General features: G+C 45.4%; 1 long non-coding RNA gene across 3 annotated transcripts in view; it reads right to left on the bottom strand.

Annotated features, from left to right (window-relative positions):
- Positions 1-9,556: 9,556 nt before the first annotated feature.
- The window catches only part of LOC144239104 (uncharacterized), a 6,153-nt gene continuing 2,574 nt past the window's right edge, over positions 9,557-13,135 (bottom strand). For all 3 annotated transcript variants that reach the window (XR_013337314.1, XR_013337312.1, XR_013337313.1), the window contains exons 2-3: positions 12,962-13,098; positions 9,557-10,471 (exon numbers count right to left, since the gene is read on the bottom strand). This is a non-coding gene — a long non-coding RNA (uncharacterized LOC144239104). The remainder of the gene's footprint in view (positions 10,472-12,961; positions 13,099-13,135) is intronic.

Genomic DNA, 13,135 nt, shown 5'->3' with positions numbered 1-13,135 from the left:
AGCCCTCTTTGATCCCATTCTCTCCGATTCCATAGTTCTTGTGGTTTCTGTCGCACAGCTTAGTGTTTCGTTATATATGGTTTGGTGTCATCCATTGATAGTATCTGTCACCACAGTCATATCCCCAAATGGACTGCGAGCCCTTGCCGGGGGTTCTGTGGCCCCTTTGTGCCTACCACATCTCTGAGTCTATAGCAGAAATTCAACAAACATTCGGTTGATTGATTTCTATCTTCTAAGGAGACAGTTAACTAATTATAATAAACTAACTTCTGCTGTTAGGTTTATTCTTCATGATTCCTTTCCTCTGCACATCCCCTTTCCCATGGCAACCGTGCCATATTGTAGCAACTTTGACGGTAGGAGTTTCAGACTGGATAGAAGGAGATGGTATTACAAAAAGGAGAAGATGTTTAGGCCATCAGAAGTCAGAGGGCTCCTTTCCTTCAGAGCTGGCAGAGACGGCAAGTTACAGAGGAACCCTTTCCTGACTCCTCCCACTGGTCCAGGGGAAGTGGCTAAGGCTTTGCTGTTTTTTACCTCCTTTCCATACCTCTACCTGAAAAACAAGCCAAAAGTGTATGTAGACAGGAAGAAGTAATGACAGAACCAACTGATTTGTGGATTCTCCCTCTCCTTTCTGTGTCTCTTTATCCCATCCTGTCTTTGCAAGTTGATGTTCAAGTTACTTCTCGTGTATGCTTAGGTTAAGACTCAAGATTGTAACAACTGGGTATTTTCATGGTTCTAACACACAATGCTCCTATACTTGTGATGCTACTAACAACACCTGTTGCTGTCAGATGCTCTTGCATCAGCAGAATACATAAAATTTTCAGGACCACTACCCACATTCCAGGACTGTGAACAGAATGGGAAACGCTTTTAGAAACGATGTGGTTAGACCTTTAGGATTAATTTAGTCAAGGCATACACATTAAAAGACTATTTCCTATAATTTCTTGTATTAGGTAACTGCTCTTGAATACTGGCTCATAATGGAGGGAGGAGCAATTCAAGTCAGATCTCTACCTTCAAATCTTCATTAACTCATATGTGTTAATTAAGACGCTTTGTAATTCTAAGTCTTGATGGGACAAATCCTTGTCTAAGAGTCAGGAGACTTGGAGCCTGATCCCTGCTTTGCCACTGACTTTCAGTAAGTCACTTCACGTCTCCAGCGCCTTGTTCTAAAATGTGCATAATTGCACCTGCTCTGCCTTCCAGGTTTGCTGTGGGTGTGAGGGGAGTGTATGGTAGTGCTCTCTCTCCTCCATTATGAAGACCTCTTAGCACCTTCTGGCTATTTTCACCTTGTGCATGGAGCCCCTCGCCTTAACGTGTTCTGCATCATTGCCAGAAGAACAGCTAGGAGAATGTGTGAAGGGGGGCTCACTACGAATAAGAGGCCAGAGAGCAGGCTGCACACTTCACACTCCTCCAGTCTGATTGTCTTCCATTTGCAGGCTTCCTTTTCCAGTCATGGTTCCCCCAACTCTTCTGAAGAGATGGAGACTTAGCTAGCATGTCTGTTAGCAGCCAGCATCCCATGTTCTCCGGGCAGCAGAGCAAGGCAGGGTGATGGCCATCCTCGGCACCTCCAGAGCAGCAACCCCGCACCCTCCCTGCCGACTTGGTTCTTCCATTTTACTCTAGGCACTGGGCCAGTGCGCATGGGCTCCCAGGCTCCCCCAGAGGCCGAGTCGTCTTCCCAGCCCCACGCTCTCCCACGGCATTGCCTGCCAGCCTGGCTGGGATCCTGCATTGTGCAGAGCAGCAGGGAACTAAGTGTTGGTGGGAAATATTATGCAATTCCTAGGGATTATGGTAATGTGTACTCACCTAAATTTAATCATAAGTATAGACTAGATTATAGCCATCAGAAGTTGTTGACTGTTTACTAAAAACCAAAGGGCAGTCCAATGTGATCCAACCGTACATATTCATTAACGGAGAAAAAGGAAGTCCTTTTAAACGTCCCCACTGCATATAATTTACAGTGATGAATACCCACAGAGTATGTGTTTCATGTCAAATACAAGTTAATTCTCCCTCTGGCTTTTTCCCATGAACTTGCCACTAGGCCGTAACTACTTAATCTCACTACCACTGGAGTTCCAGGAAACTCTTACTAAATTATAGTCCTGGACTAGTTCCCTCTCGCCCTATGCCTTATCTCATTCTGTCAGCTCTAGATGAATGTATTGGCTCTGTTAGCCCCTCCACCTTTTATTACGTCTTTCCTGGGGGCTCACACATGGGACCTCCTCACAGTCACCTCTCTGTTCTGTTACCTCTTCTACAAACTCCTTCCGTGAGTCCTCTGTCTGACCTCCAGAGAACCCATTCTCATTTTGATATCCTAGAAGTGCAAGAAAAAACAACCAGCAATAAACAGAGATGTGTTTGCTTAAATGCTTTAACATAGAATTTTTGGGACTACCATCAAACCTTTTTCTTCAACATTTTCCTATTGCATGGGATCACATCTTAAACAAGAATCACCACTTTTCTACTGGGGATTCTGAGTCTCTTCAACAGGTCTGTGATGTCAACTCTGAAAGAGTATAGAACTGCTTCTTTTATGAACAGAAATTAAAACTCAGAGTGTCCAGGGTACATGGCTGATTCAGTCGGTAGAGCATGCAACTCTCAGCATTGTGAGTTCAAGCCCCGTGTTGGGCATGGAGCCTACTTAAAAAAATCAGAATCTTTAACTGAATTATTAAAATATAAGAGATGACATTGGTCCTGGGAAACCATTATCTGATGATACAACTGAGTGGGTCTCTGCTCCATCAATGCCCCTCCCTCTACCCCCTCCAACATGTACTCTGGATTCTTCTTGCCTTCTCAACATCTTTGGTTTTGTAGCTTCCCGGCTGTAATCTGAAACATTATTTTCTCTCCTTGTTTTGAAATAACAAACCTTCTCTAACATTTCTCATCTTTAAAAAAGCAAAACTGTCCCTTGATTCCGGGTCTCTCCTAGTTATTGCCTCCTGTTTCTTCTTGATGGTTCATCTTTAATCACTTCCCATTCTCTCCTTAACCTGCTCCAGCTGGGTGATGGAAAATGTAATCTCTAGGTGGGTGGTAGGGGGTTCTGTTACTAGAAAGAAGAAGAGAAGGTCCGATGCTGGAACACAGTTAGCAGCCTCTCACAGTAGGCTTTTCCAGAACATTACAAAGAACTTGGAATGCTTTACCTTAATTAGATTAGGGTAAACTTGCTTTTTTTCCCCCTTTAGCTTGAAAATGCCTTTTTTTCTGTCCCTTTTTTTTTTTTTTTAACATTTATTTGTTTTTGAGACAGAGAGAGACAGAGCATGAGCTGGGGAGGGGGCAGAGAAAGAGGGAGACACAGAATCAGAGGCAGCCTCCTGGCTCTGAGCTAGCTGTCAGCACAGAGCCCGATGCAGGGCTCAAACCCACTGACCGCAAGATCATGACCTGAGCCGAAGTCAGACGCTTAACCAACTGAGCCACCCAGGTGCCCCTTCTGTCCCTGTTTCTGAATGAAAAACTGTCCAGGTTATTCTAGGCTGACAGTTATTTTTTCATACTTGAAACACATTCTTCCTCAGTTTCATGTGGCAGTTGAGAAGTTGGCTGACAGTATAATTGTTATTCTTCTATACATAAAACTGTCTTTCCTCCCTGGCTGTTTTTAAGATCTCCTGGTCTTTGGTGATCTGCAGTTTCACAATTATGTGGCTTAGCATTGGTTTCTTGCTATTTAGCTTGGGTTCACTTAATTCCTAAATCTGAAGATTTGTATCATTCACCAGATCCAGACAGTTTCTTGCCTTTTCTGAAATGTTTTATTTATTTTTTAGAGAGAGAACATGAGCGGGAGATGGGCAGAGAGGGAAGGAGACAGAGGATCCGAAGCAGGCTCTACGCTGACAGCAGCGAGCCCAGTGCAGGGCTCGAACTTACAAACCATGAGATCATGACCTGAGCTGAAGTCGGACTCTCAACAGACTGAGTCACCCGGGCACCCTGACAATTTCTTGCTTTTTAATGTTTGATCATTCTTCTTACTTTTTATGGAATTTCATTTCAATGTACTTTAACTCTTCTCATCTTGCCCTTTATCGTATTCCTTTCCTTCTCTTCCATATGTTTCATTTCTTTGTCTTTCTGTGCTGAATCCTAGGTAAGATCTTGGGGTACTTTTCTGTTCACAATTCTTCCTATCTCTTATGTTTACAGCACCATTAGCTATTCTATTAGAGCAGAGTGAAGTCTTATTTAAAAGTTTTACACACATACACTCATATCCTTGAGCAGCTTTCGGCATCAAGCAGTTTTACACATCAAGATTCATATATTTATTTATAGTTAATACGGTAAAGCCCAAATGATTCACCAAAATGATTTTGTGCAGTTATGGGGGAAATATCATCTCCTAAGTAGAAAATTGTGTGGATGGCTTCTGAAAACCTTCATTTATAGTAGCTTTTGAAAAGGGAACTTCATTGAGAAGTCTGAGCCTTCCTTCCTCATTTTTCTGTAATCTACAAGCATTGAGTAGAATTTGTCGGAGTCAGGGTCAAGGGTTATTCTTTCTATCCTACTTGACATGGGACTGTATGTTTCTTCTGTCCCACAGGATATATGGCGCCCCTCCAGTACGACTGCTCCAAGAGCAGACAGGTCAAGTTGGACGCTTATGGCCCAAGCATACACAAAGACAGAAAACAAAATTTTCCGGGCCCAAGAAATGATAGTCTTTTCCAGTTCTTTCAGCTATGTCTCATCTGTCTTCTAACCTATCCATTGAGTTTTAATTTCCATTATTATTATTTGATTTGATTTTTAGAAGTATTATAGTTCTTTTTTTGAAGTCCATCTGGTCCTTTTGGTAGTATCTTATTTTTTGCTTCTGTCTTTTGTTCCCTCTTTTGTTTCTTTAAGTCTTGTAAAAATGCTCATTTTAGATTCCATAGGGGATAATTCCAATACCCTTGGGGCTCTAACCCTGCTGTTGCTGTTTTTGCTGACACACACTCAAGGTAGTTGGTTGACTCATATGTTCTGTAATTGGGGTTGTGAGTTCCTGGCCCACATATTGGGCTGTATTTGTTGGCATCATGAAACTTTGGTTGAGTGTGCAAACTTCAAAAAGATTTTACCTTTAATTCTGCAAGGTGCCCTCAACCCAAAACCACTGTAAATTAAAGTCCTTAGCTCTGGGGTTTCTGGGCACTTCAGGTGATTTAAAATCATTCCCCAANCTTTTAGAGTCAAGGTCACAGTGGATAAATTTTTTTGTCATATCTTTGCTGGTGCATGGTTTTTCAGGTCTACCTTCATACGGAGGGGGACGTATATGTGCAAGAGGTCTTATTTCCAACTTCCCAATCTGTATGGACCCAAGGAGGCCTTGTCTCCTCACCCCATGAGGCTATTAAAACCCATGGCTCTTGGAAACTGAGTTGGGTAAACTCCTTCATGGGAGTCTATGTATGGAAGCTGCCAGAACCTGCTTACCACTGTGGTTTCCTGGTGTCTCTTCATTTTTGACTCCGAGAATTTCTCCCACTTTTTTGAAAGTGCAGTCACTTGCAGCATTATTCACAAAAGCCAAGAAGTGGAAACCATCTAAGTGTCCACTGACAGATGAATGGTTAAAGAAAATATGGTATATGTATACAATGGAATACTGTTTAGCCATAAGAAATTCTGCTGTTTATGACAACATGGAATGAACTTGAAGGCTTTCTACAAAGCAAAATAAGTCAGACAGAGAAAAACAAATACTCTATGATCTTACTTTATATATGGAACCTAAAAACAAAACAAAACACCACACTCATAGAAAAAGAGATTGGATTTGTGGTTACCAGAAGTGAGGGGTGGAGGGTGAGGGTATCAGATAAGGGTGGTCAAAAGGAACAAACTTCCAGTTATAAGCTAAGTAAGAACTTGGGGGGATGTCATGAATGTGTAACATGATGACTAGTGGCTAACACTGCTGCATGACGTACAGGAAAGTTGTTAAAAGGACAAATCTAAAAGTTCTCATCACAAAGAAAAACCCCTTTTTTCCTCTCTTGTAACTATTTGAGGAAGTGAATGTTATCATGGGAATCAATGCACAACATACATAAATCAAATCATTATGCTGTACACTTTAAACTTCTGCAGTGCTGCATGCCAATTTATCTTAATAAACCCGAAAGGAAAAAAATCTGCTTAACATTTTTTCAGAAAGCGCAGCCACATACTTAAAAGAAAAACTTGAAAATTTTCGGTATCCAGTATTTTTAGTTGTTTTACTTCACATTATTTTTGTGGGCTATCTATTCTGCCATAGTCCTGGAAAAGGAAGTTTCTTTCCATATTTCTTCCAAATCAGTTTCCTCTTAGGGAAAAAGATCTTTGGTNAAGACCCGGGGTGGGGGGGCGGGGCGGAAGCCTAGAAGTTAACGTACCTAGAGAGAAGAATATTGTTTACATCTTGGATTGAGCTAGAAACCCAGGTATGGGGACAGGGGAATGCCTCACTTAGGCTGCACTCTAGGTAGGCCATTTATCTTCTGTAATTTCATTTAAAAAGATTATATATCTTTGCTGCCCCAATATGAATTCCATTCCAGTATTAGAGTAATTATATGAGCCAAATGGAAGACCAGTTAAGAAATACACAGGATCATCGAGGAAAAATGATGTTTCTAAATAAGAGAATGAGGGGTCTTGGGTGTCCCAGAAATCCTGGTGTGTTTAATGTCACTATTCTGTGTGCAATGGCACCTTATGATGGATGCAAGCCAGGTCAGACCCACTCTTAGCCAAATGTAATTGTTCCCTAGAAGAAGGATTTGCATGGTGGCTCTTGCAGTTGCTGGTGTGTGATTGTCCCCTAACGACTAAGACACTGCGGTTGCCTGGGCATAGCAGTGAACATGCCTCTCAATTTCCATAGTACACATTTACTTAAACAGCTAGTTCCCCAAACCTGACCCATTGACCTTGCCCAACAGAAACTGCTTCAATTGTAGGAGCCGCAATAGGGTTCTTCAGAACAGTTCTAAACTATCTAATGGATAACATCTTGGCTGAGGATAGCTTGGGCTTAAATGCTGTTGTGGGATCTTGGGGGCCACATTTTCAACACATGTGGTTCATTGGATCTGCTCCCTTCAATCCTAAGTAGTTTAACCTGTGTGTGTGTGTGTGTGTGTGTGTGTGTGTGTGTGCGCGCGCGCGCGCACCATGTTCACACCACCTTTCCTCTGTCAGCATTGGCAATAACCTTGGGATGCCATAGAAAGTAATAGGTCTGCTTTGATGTCAGACAGTCTGAGTAAAAATCCCAGTGCTGACTCTTACCACTTATGTGACCTTAGAAAATTATTTAACCTCTCCGATCTTAGCTCCCTTAAATGAAAAATGTGGATAATAATGGTCTATATCTCGGGGCGCCTGGGTGGCTCAGTCGGTTAAGCGTCCAACTTTGGCTCAGGTCGTGATCTTGCCATTCCCGAGTTTGAGCCCTGTGTCAGGCTCTGTGCTGACAGCTCAGAGCCTGGAGCCTACTTTGGATTCTATGTCTCCCTCTCTCTCTGCCTCTCCCCTGCTCGTGCTCTGCCTCTCTCTCTTTCAAAGATAAATAAACATTAAAAATTTTTTAAAAATAATGGTCTATATCTCATATGAGGACTGAGGAAGGTAAAGTGAAGCCTTTAACACATTTTGTAGCACATGTTAAGCACGCGAGAAATGTAAGCGCCTACTTTTATGGATGGTGATATGAGTAAGGGTAGAACAGCTGTGAAAAACTGAGCAAGAGAAAATGCCCCAGGCTCTGGTTTCACTTGACCTAGCACTGTCTGTTTTTCTTCCTCCTAATTGATTTCTTGTGCCAAGCACAGGACATGGCGCTGTCCTGCATCCTGCTCATATCCTGGTCCTGCCATTCATTTGCCATGAAGTGACCTTAGAAAAGCATTGCTTAGAATGGGTCATGAAGCAACACATTTCTTGGCTTGACATACAAAAGTTTATTCTTCACTTAGGCCAGACTGGCTGTGGGTCCAAGGGAGCCACCTTCCTGATGGTACCAGTATAGGCTGCTTACAGCCAGTGTTTCCCAACCGGAAGTCTCCGTGGCAGAGAAAGAAGGTGCCCAGGAAGCCGAGCCCCCTCCTGTGGGTGCGGCCAGTGCTTCTCCTGGCACCCTACAGGCCACAACGAGTCCCCTTAGCCCTTCCTTACTGCTGGGCACCGGGATGGAAATGTGGACCGTTGTAATTGACAGGCATTGCTCTTTCTGCCACAGCTGGTTCATAAGCCTCTCTGTGTCTCGACTCCCTTACCTACAAAATAGGAATAATACCTACCAGGGCTGTCATGAGGATTACCGGCACACAGAGAGGATTGTAGTATCTTGATCAGGGTCCTGGCAGGACACACATGGGACATTGGCAAGAATCAGTTGGTCCTATGGGGCGCCTGGGTGGCTTAGTCGGTTAAGCGTCCAACTTTCGCTTAGGTCATGATCTCACGGTTCATGGGTTCGAGCCCCGCATCGGGCTCTGTGCTGACTGCCAGCTCAGAGCCTGGAGCCTGTTTCAGTCTGTGACTCCCTCTCTCGCTGACCCTCCCCTGCTTATGCTGTCTCTCTCTCTCTCTCTCTCCTAGAAATAAATAAAACATTAAAAAAAAAAAATCAGTTGGTCCTAGAAGACAGTCAGTGGTGGGACCAGGTGCAGAGTGCAGACACAGTTAAGGGAACCTCTAAGGGATGGCATCTGAGGTTCAGTTTCTTAGAAGCAGGGCAAGCCCAACTTCAAAGCAGAAGGCAAGGGAGGCTGGAGATGCAGCCGTCCTGAAGACTAGGCAGGGCACATCTGAGAGGGGGCTGCGGAGTGGCAAATCGAGAACAACCCACCCAGTACATCATAAACAGTCATTAATCTAAAACACTACATCACCAGTCAGCTGGGCTTGTAAAGGGTTGGTAAGTTACCCCATCCCACATTGTCTGGCTTCAGTCTCTGGTCTTCCTCGGCCCCTTCACTGACGCATCTAGTAGGAAGGTATCCAGAGGCACGGGTATCTGTGACGACTGCCACAGTCACCACACACATGTGTCTTTTGGATGGTACTTGGGTCCAGCGTTTCTCTGGGCATGAACAGAGCCATCGTATCTCCCCTTCACCTCCCTTGGCTTCCTGAGACTCACCTGCAAAGGCTGAGGAATGAATAGGAACCCTAGGAATTCAATCCCCATGGTTTAGAACCTCACCTCTTCTCTCCTGGACTCTGTAACAGCCTCCTAACTGGCCTCACTGCTCCGTGCTCCACGCACTCATTCAAATAGCATTACTCACTCTTCAAAAAACACTTAACGTTCCCTCATTCACAAAGAAATAAGCCTATACCCCTGAACCTGTTATTTATTTATTTATTTAGAGAGAGAGCACAAGCAAGTGAGCAGGGAAGGGTATAGGGAGAATGAAAGACAGTCTTAAAGATTTTTCCCCATGTTTATTTTAGAGAGAGAGAGTGCGTGTGCGAGAGAGCGAGCGTGTGCGAGAGAGCCAGAGAGAGGACTGAGGATCTGAAGAGGGCTCTGTGCTGACAGCGAGAATGGGGCTCAACCCCACAATCCAAGAGATCATGACCTGAGTCGAAGTCAGACACTCAACCGACTGAGTCACCCAGGTGCCCCGAGAGAGAGAGAGAGAGAGAGAGAGAATATCTTAAGCAGGCTCGATGCTCAGTGTGGGGCATGGCAGTAGGTGGTGGGCGCCTAACACTCAGTGCAGAGCCCGAACCTCAACGTGGAGCCCAATTCCATAACCTGGGGACTGTGACCTGAGCCAAAATCAAGAGTTGACTGAGCACCCCGAACCCCTCAGCTTGTTCATAGCTACCTCACACCACAGCTTCCCCTTAGGACTACTGCCACCACACCTGCATATTCACAATTTCCTACATTTTTCCTTTTGGGGTCTTGGCTCCGGATGGCCCTCCCGTGGTCATGGTCACTTGCTGAGGCACTATTCCTCTTCTAAGGGCCACGACAATACCACCCTTTGTCAAAGTCCCTCTCTTGATCCTCTTTAGAGGAAAAGTCCCTTTTTATGTTCTTGTATGACTGTTGTCCACCTGATGCTTGTAATTTATGCATGTCTGTCTCCTTTACTAGATTACAAGCGTCTTCAAATCACCTTCGTTCTGCAGCCTTCTCATGATGTTTGGCATGGCGTTTTGCATGCAGTAGATCCTCCGTATGTACTGGTGGATAGGAGTAAATCCATTTTGAATGGGAACCTGGGTGGCTCAGTCAGTTGAGCGTCGGACTTTGGCTCAGGTCATGATTCCATGGTTCGCAAGTTCGAGCCCGGTGTCGGTCTCTGAGCTCTGTGCTGTCAGCTCCGGGCCTGGAGCCTTCTTCAGATTCTGTGTCTCCCTCTCTCTCTTCTTTCCCTGCTAGTACTCTGTCTCGTTCTCTCTTAAAAATAAATAAAAAACATTAAAAAAAAGTAACTCCCATAAAAGCTGGGGAAAGAGAAGGCTCCAGTGATAGTCCTCAATTTATTTTTTGTTTTTAATAATGGTGTCTGTTTTTTAAATTTATTTATGTTTACTTATTTATTATTATTAGTTTTTGGTTTTTAGACAGAGAGCAAGCCAGTAAGGGCAGAGAAAGAAGAGGAGAGAGAAATCCCAAGCAGGCTCTGCACTGTCAGGGCAGAGCCCAACGCAGGGCTCAAACCCACAAACGAGAGATCATGACGAGCCAAACCCAAGGGTCAGACACTCAACCAACTGAGTCACCCAGGTGCCCTGACAACCCTTAAAAGAGATAAATCTCTCGCTTAAAAAAAAAAAAATTCCAAAGCCTCAACCTTCTACAACCAGAGGGCTATGATGCCATAGGAGACAGAACTTGAGGTGCAGGGGTTGGCTGGTGAGGCAGCTGGGTCTTTCCCCTGCCCCCCAGGAGAACTGTTAAAAGAATCTGAAGAGGGCCTGTGTGCTGTTTTTGCTCTAGATTCAGCGTTCCAGAAGGTGGGCAACACAGTGTGGTTCTCGGAGTGGCCTGTGCCCGCTCATGTCAAAATCAGCGTGGGGACGGCGACAGAAGGTCCTGCTCTCCCTAAGGCGCCTGACAAGATGGCCTCAGGAAGTTTGCATGCGCAGGACTCCCAGCAGGACGGGGTGCGTTGCCAGGATCCTGCTTGCCTCCTACAAGCCTTGGAGCCAACACTTGTTTTGCAAAAATGCCTTCATCTTTATAACTGAGTTGCCAAGGAGCCTTTGCTTCCCTCCGATACAGTCTGGGAAGCGTGGGCGGCTCCTTGACCCAGCAGGTTCAAAGCGTCAGCCCCTCACCCTGGGCTCTCTCCTGCGCTCTGGGAAGTCGGGGGTCATTTCCTGCCCGCCCCCGCTGGGAGCCAGAACCCGGGGCGAGCGCTCCTCCTCCCCGCCTCTCCCTTCTCCCAGCAGCCGCTCCGAGGTAATATCCTGTGTTTGCGTAGCGTGTTCCAGCCACGGCTTCCAAAGCCCTCTGCAAACATCAGCTGCTCGTTACCGGGCTTCTCCCTTTTCTCGCAGTGTCAGGGCAAAGGAGACTGTGGAAAGGGCACACTGTTTTGTGGAATGGGAAAATTCAAAACCCCGTTTTGAATACAAAATAGGAGATTAAAAGATGGGAAAGGTCAGAAAACCCAAGCTCCGGCTATCAGAATAAAATTCACTCGGGTTCGAAATAAAAAATGTCCCTTCTTTTAGATTGCAGCCACCTGGCTGCTTGCCTGGGGACATGTCAGTAAGGTGCAACCATGTGACAACACTGGCCGGGGGACTTGCACTGTGTTTGCTAGCCTGATGATATCCCCAAAGACATGATGATTTTGTGTAGAACAGACTCCATGCATCTATGAAGCTGTTATAATTCTGACTCCACTGGTAGGAGTGAAGCATCTACCACTCTTATATCCTTTGACTCACTGATCTTCCTAATAAGCTCTCCATTTTACAGATGAAAAACCACGTCCCCACTGATGAGCCAGATCCCCGAATCCACCCACAACTCTTTCCATGGGGCCATAGGTCTGTATTCTGCTGACTCTGATGGGTCACGTGGAAGGCTTTGCAGCTGCTTCTGCTCCTCAGTCACTTGTTTCCGGGCCCGGGGACACCTACGGGGACTTCTCCAGCCTCTGGGCTGCTTTGCCTTCTCCCTTGGCCCTGCCACATTGAGTGTCTTTAAAGATCAAGTCTAGACCTCTGTTCTCTCCCTTCAGCCCTTACTCCCCCTGGGCTCTTCCTAACACAGAAAGTCACCTGGCTCCTATCTCAGACTCCATCTGCCCTGCCCAGCAGGAGAAATCCGGTTAAGGCCAAGCTCAGAATACCACACGGACCTCCTCAAAGCAGGGGCCAACCTACCAAAACAAGGAAACTCGGCACCATCGGCATTGCCTAATATAACCTCCATCTACCCAACGCTTCATTCCCCCTGTTTCTTTATACACAGCTCACATGCCAGCCAGGCTTCTAGCTCGTAGGAGAGACGCTCCCAACCTTGCTGGTCTGTGAAATAATATCCACTTGCACTGTTTCCCCTCCCCGGAATGCCGTTCCCAGCCCCCATGTCCTCAGCCAAGACCTAGTCTTTCTTCAAAGCTGATTTCGAATGCTACTTCCCTCATGCAGCCTCCCCTGCTGTGCAATCCTACATGCCTCCTTTGAATCCCCAACCTCCTTTGAATCCCCAAACACTGTCATTTCTCTTAGACGGTTCCTCTTATGCTGTCCTGTAGCATAATGCTTGTCGTCGTATCCAAATAATGCTTGCACTGCAAATTCCTGAAAACAGGTCTGTGCCTCCGTTCTTTCTGGCTCTTCCACAGTACAGACTGTGGTACCTGACACATAATAGATGTCAAATAAATGTTTGCTGATTATCGCATGGATGAATGTTTGCATTACTCACCACTCAAATATCTGTTGAAACTGGTTTGCTAACCATCCCCGATCCACGTTCTACTTCTCCAGCTGTGACTTCACCTAAGCTCCAGGCTTATATTCCAGATGCCGCGAAGAATGTATCTGGTAGTGCCTTACCCTCACCTGAAACACAGCAAGTCAAAAACCAAACTAACAAACC

The sequence above is a fragment of the Crocuta crocuta genome, unplaced genomic scaffold, assembly GCF_008692635.1.
Source record: "Crocuta crocuta isolate KB4526 unplaced genomic scaffold, BGI_CrCroc_1.0 scaffold177, whole genome shotgun sequence".
NCBI lineage: Eukaryota > Metazoa > Chordata > Mammalia > Carnivora > Hyaenidae > Crocuta > Crocuta crocuta.
Note: the sequence above shows the minus strand (reverse complement) of the source record. Positions and strands in the feature narration are given on the sequence as shown.